This window comes from Canis lupus, chromosome 2 (assembly GCF_003254725.2).
Source record: "Canis lupus dingo isolate Sandy chromosome 2, ASM325472v2, whole genome shotgun sequence".
NCBI lineage: Eukaryota > Metazoa > Chordata > Mammalia > Carnivora > Canidae > Canis > Canis lupus.
Genome location: NC_064244.1, coordinates 14,439,266 through 14,445,374, shown reverse-complemented (window position 1 = coordinate 14,445,374; position 6,109 = coordinate 14,439,266).

Here is a 6,109-nt window from a genome sequence, read left to right as displayed (position 1 = left end):
TCCAGGAAGTGATGGAGTATAGGAAGTGGACCTCATACAGTCACTAAACAGATGAGAGTCCCTGAGATTCAGAGAATACCACATGGAGCCATTCCTTCCCTGACAAGCAGTATGAGCGTCCAAGCACCCTAGCATACCGGAAGGCTCCAGAGGCTAAGCAGCAGGGACTGTGTGTTCTGTCTACAATACAGTATTTGGGTTGATTCTGGGAAAAGATCTAAACAAGTTTCACAAAGAACAAAGGGTTGCAGCTGTAATATCTTACCTCCTGGGAAACACACCAGCTGGATCTTGCCTCTGAGGCTCTGTTTCTGCTCCCCACTTTTATTTCTCTGGCATGGAAGCCAGGGTGGAAAACACATTGGACTTGTGGTCAGAGGAACCCAGTTTGGTGCAGTGCCCTTCCTTACAGCCATGTGACCTTGAATTAATCACTTTTGTGTTTGAGCCTCAGTTTTCTTATGGATAAGAAAGAAAAATGGGTAAGATACTTATTCTACAATTGACTATTTTTTACTTGATATAAAGGAATCATCTATAATTTTGTTGAGTGTGATCATGGCATTGTGAAAATAATATCATTATCTTGGATTTGCTCTAGAATGCTCTCAGGATAATGAAAAGGAAGAGAGATAGAGGATAAATGCAACAGGATTGGCAGAATGTGGATAATTATTGAAGGAAAGTGCAGGGTGGGGACTGTTAAAGTCTCTACTTTTGTGTTTGAACTTTTCCATGATAAAAAGTGACAAGAGTAATACCCAGCCTACATTCCAATAAGATCAACAAGGTAATTGATAGAAGCGTCCTTTGGAAACAATGCCTTACTATATAGAAGAAGTTGTGTAGGAGGCGGAGGCCCCCAGGCTGCTGTCGGGCAGTGGGCAGGTTGTCAGCATCACTGTTCCTGAGCTTTGGGATGGCACCAGTTTGGGTTGCAAAGATGACGATGTCTGATTCATGTCCCAAGGAACTCGTGTCTAGTGGTGGAATAAGGTAGGTAAGCAGATGGTTATGAAATGAATTCAATTTCAGACATATGTATAGAGGATTGATAGGGTCTCAGAGAAGATGTGCTAATCTTATGTCTGGGCATTTAGATGGTGGGTAGGGCGGGGAGCAGTGTAGTGACGAGAGCAGCTTCCCAGGAGAGGTGACTCCTGAGCTCACTGTTGAAGGATGAGGAGGTAGCAGGAAGTAGGAATCACAACAAACCTAGGACAGGTGCTCTTCTTCCTTCTCCTTTTCTATAGCCCTCTTCTTGGGAGGATTCTAAGTCAAATCGCAAATCCCTGTGTCAGATGCAAAAGGACTAACCCACTTGCTTCATCTAGACAACATTTTATTTATTTTTTGATTTTTAAAATTTCTTTATTTAAATGCAATTTAGTTAACATATACTGTATCATTAGTTTCAGGGAAAGCATTTAGTGATTCATCAGTTGCATATAACACCCAGGGCTCATTTAATGAGAGCTTATTAACAGGTGACAAATGATCATAAAACCGCAAAGAAGCTCAGGTAGGGTTACGAAAGGAATGATTTTTTTCCCACACTGCACAGGAAGGAACTGGATAGCCCTCGGACCAGACCCTGGCTAGATTACTGAACCATACCATCCCTCCAGGGCAAAGGCTATTTTCAAACATTTTTGGTTCTTTTTGTTACTCTCTTCCTTTCACTAACAGGAAGCCATTTGTTTTCTGTGTCCAATTTAGTGCCCATCACTCCTATTTCCTGTTTATTTTGGGTGATCGAGTCTGATGTTTCTTCTTGTTATAATTATCTTTTACTGTGGAGCCTGTTATGTTGTCCACATGAGCAATGCTAGTTTATTATTTGTAAGTTTTATAAATGACAAAGAGAACAGAGTCTTTAAAAATATTAACACTGCATTCCAAAATATGGCTGCTGCATTTTCCCCTGCGCTGGAGTAAGTATGCTCACACAGAAGATGTCTTTCCTTCCTATTCCTGAGAAGCCTGTCCTCAGGCTTCCTCTCTCTCAAAGCCCAACCAGGGTGGTCTCCTATACTTTCCTGACTTCATCTTTGTTGTCTCCCAGTGATGAGTCCTCAGCTTCCATCACCTCTGTCCTGAGCTCCAGTCCTATCTGTCCAGATGACAGTGGACATCTGCATCCGTATGTTCCAGGATCACCCAAACTTATGTTTGCCACTTCAAACTTGCTCCATTTCTTATATTTTCCAGTACCAGGCAAGACACGTGGGAGCCATGTGGAGCTGCTCCCTGAATGCTTGTCTCCCTCCCCTCACCAAGATATCCATGCACTTCAGAATGGAATGGCTTTCCCTTGGGCAAAGATGTCTCTTACTTATGCTTTCTGCCACTCATCTCTCACCTCTTGAATTAACTGCTGCCACTTCTTCCAAAACAACTCCTTAAAACTTTTGTATTACTCTTCTGCTTTAAATAAACCTGTTGGCTTGGCTTCTCACTGCTTTGTGATGAATCCAAAGTCTTGACCACTTTGTAAGGCCTTTCACACACAGGCCCCAATCCATCTCTCCAGCTCACATCCCACCTTCCCACCTGGGAAGTTGGTCAATACTGTCTTCACCTTCAACTCTCAAGTGTTCTCCGAGCTGCTCTGTTCTTTCTGACCATCAGCTATTACACGCGTTTCTCGCTCCTTCTTCCTGGAATGCCTTATGCTTCTCAGTTTTGCCCCTTGTAAGAAGAAAAAGTGACATTAGATAATCACAGGAATCCTGCCTATTTTGTGCTTGCATTTATTCATAAATTTGACACATATTTATGGAGTATCTACTATGCCAGGCATAGTCCCAGGAAGCATCAGTTATCAGGACAGACAATCTCTGCCCTCGTAGAGCTTAGATTCTAGTTAAAGGAGAGACAAAAACAAAACAAACAAATGAAACAAAACAAGCAAAAAGAAGAGCAAGGAATGCACTGGACTACGATGAGTGCTATGAGGCCAGGGTCACAGAGGAGAGCAGTTGTATTATTTCTCCAATTTTCACAAAGCGGAGACAGGTTGTATCTCCCTGTTTGTATTGGTTTCCCAGGGCCACTATAACAAAGTGCCACAAACTTTGATGGCTTAAAGCAACAAAAGTTTATTCTCTCACAGTTCTGGAGGCTAGAAGTCCCAAGCAAGGTGTCAGCCATACTTCTTCTGAAGGCCCTCTGGAGATCCTTCCTTACCTCTTCCAGTTTGGGACATCCCAGGCATCCCATGGCTTGTAGCAAGTGACACACTCCAATCTCTGCCTTCATCTTCATATGGCCTTTTCCCCCACATGGACCCTCTGTGTCTTCTCCTCTTCTTCTTTTTTTTTTTTTTCTTTTTTCATGAGAGACAGAGAGAGAGGCAGAGACACAGGCAGAGGGAGAAGCAGGCTCCATGCAGGGAGCCTGATGTGGGACTCGATCCCAGGTCTCCAGGATCCCGCCCTGGGCTGAAGACAACGCTAAACCACTGAGCCACCTGGCTGCCCTCTTCTCCTCTTCTTATAAAGACACCAGCCATCGGGTTTAGGAACCAATTTCATCCTGGGATCCTTAACTAATTACATTTGCAAAGACATGACTCCAAATAAGGTCCTAATCTGAGGCTCTTGGTGGACGTAAATTTTGAAGACAGTGTTCGACCCACTGTACTGTCTAAGCAGTGAGCAATGCATGGTTTCTTCTTACCTCCACGAAGCCATTATCAAATTTTAAATGGACTTAAGCATAAATATGACCGAGGTGGTCCTGGTGTCAATCCAAACACTCCCTCATCGGGCAGGATTTGTTTTCTCTTTTCTCAACTACATTTTTGACCATGGAAGTAAAAGGGAAGGTAGATATAGCTCAGTAGTTAGGAGTGGCTGGTGGGACACCAGCACATGGCTCTGGAAAGGCTCTGAATTCTTCTGCTTCCTTGAGCATTGCTGGGATGTCTGTCACAACATCAGCCTTTTCCAGAAGAATCAGAGATAAGGGTGATTACAAGCTGATTTTTAAAAATTTTATCCCTTCCACTTTTACTTTAAACATGAGTACAAAAATATCTTAGATAATAATAGGTGACTGAAAATAGTAATTGGGCACAGCACTGTGTTTTATAAGCCTTATCTTCTTTAATCCTCACAACAAACTTATGAAGTAGCTATTATTAATATTCCCATTTAATAGGTGGGAAAAAATACCAAGACTTAGATCAGAGTTTGTGTGATCATTCTCCCAATGAATGCACAAGCCTGGAGAGATCATTCTGGTTGTTAATTTACAAACCGATGACATGTGGGTAGTGGTTCTTCAGAGGAAGTGCTTATATCTTGAAGCATTTGTTTATTTCATATTCTTTAATTTTAGAATTTCTTCAACACCCATTTCCAACTTAATACAGCTCATGAAAGTGTTTATAACAGTTGCACTTGTTTCTGAGCACTTATTTATGTAATTGGCGACTTTTACACATTTTTCGAGTATGTGTTTGCTTAAAGGTTTAAAAGTTTTTGTTGTTGCTTTTTTAAATGTAAACTTGGTTAAACAATGCACAAGACTCTGAAGCACCATAGAGGAAACACCTATGAAATAGTAGAGGAGTGATAAGATAGAGACCAAACCAGCAGAGAACATGGAAAAACAAGAAGAAAAATCAGAAATGAGGCCAGGAAAACAAAATGACTTGAAACGATCACAGGCAAGTTTCAGGGAAGAACAGTCAACAATCATCAGCCAGAAGAGCCCTTGCTCAGGGAATATGGACTCTAAATGGGAGATCCCACTGGAAAACATGAAGAACAGAGATGAGCAAGTTGCAGAAGTTGCAGATGCTCATTAGAGGCCAGTGTTGGGTTGTTTTACCTACCCCTGGTCTGAGAACATCTGAGAGCTGTTTATGCACCAAGCAATGAAAACAGCAGCAGTCATGCTCAGAAGTCCCCTTAGTACTGACTTTCCCATTAAAGACACCACTTCGGTCCTTGGATTCCTTTCTGCAAAAAAACATGAGTGTTTCTTGTGCTTGTGACAAAATAAATTAGGTGCATTAATATTTTGCTAATACCTGCTCCACCATCCTATGCTAACGCAGTGTGGCCAGGAGCGTTCCACGGGCCCTTGACCAGGATGCCTTGAACTTTGGGGTGATGTCTGTTGGCACTGAGGCTGAGTCCTCTGCTAGCGTGTCTATTTTTGATGTGTCTGCTAAGTCAGCTTCCCTCCCTAGTTAAATTTAGTTAGCCTGATTGAATAATCTCCTACCTCCACAATTCAAATAACTGGCAAGTTTAGTTAACTTCTTGAAGTATTTTTTTGTAGGAATATTCCTGGTACAGAAAAAAATGTCACAAATTTTCCAAAACCAAAGCTTTCTGGTTTTAGCTACCTACATAGTAATCTATTTTTTTAAGTTTAGTTTTGCAAAGAAGAAAGCATTCTACTTGATAGAATGCATGACAATGCCTCTGAAAGTAGTTTAAAAATAAAGCATCCCCTTCACAAAGAAAGAGATGCTTTGTTAGCAATATTAAGCATTTTTAGAAATTTAAAACTACCATAACATCTGAAGGCGTGTGCTGAGTCATCTCATCCTGAGAGGTGACAAGGTAGCACAGATCACCTCTAGCTTTGTGGGCACCCTGCCCATACCACCTTGTATTGCAAAGGCCTGACCGCCAGCTGTCAGCATCTGCATCTCTTTGCCTGAGGAGTTTCTGTGTTCCTCCCACAAAGCAGGCTGTAAGGTCTGGAGACTTAACGCCCCTGGGAACAGCCCTCAACAACCACTGATCAGAGTTGGTATATAAATACCCCAGCTCCCTTGTCCCTGGGATGCCATCACTCTGGCTCCCAGAGTCCCCAGTAGCACTATATCCAACTACTAACAGTGATGACCTGCCTGATAACCTGCTTTCCCTCTTCTCTCACTTTCTTCTATTCTATTGTCTCTCCTTCACCTCCTAAATAAACTACGTGTCCTCAAACCCCTGTATTTTGGGTCAGCTTCTGGGGGAACCCAAACTTAGACAATATAATATCTCTGGCAAATAATATTCAAGCTGAAATCTAAAAATTTCTAGTTTTTTTACACGGTAATGTAGACCTAAGTGATTTTCAATATCCTCAATTTTGG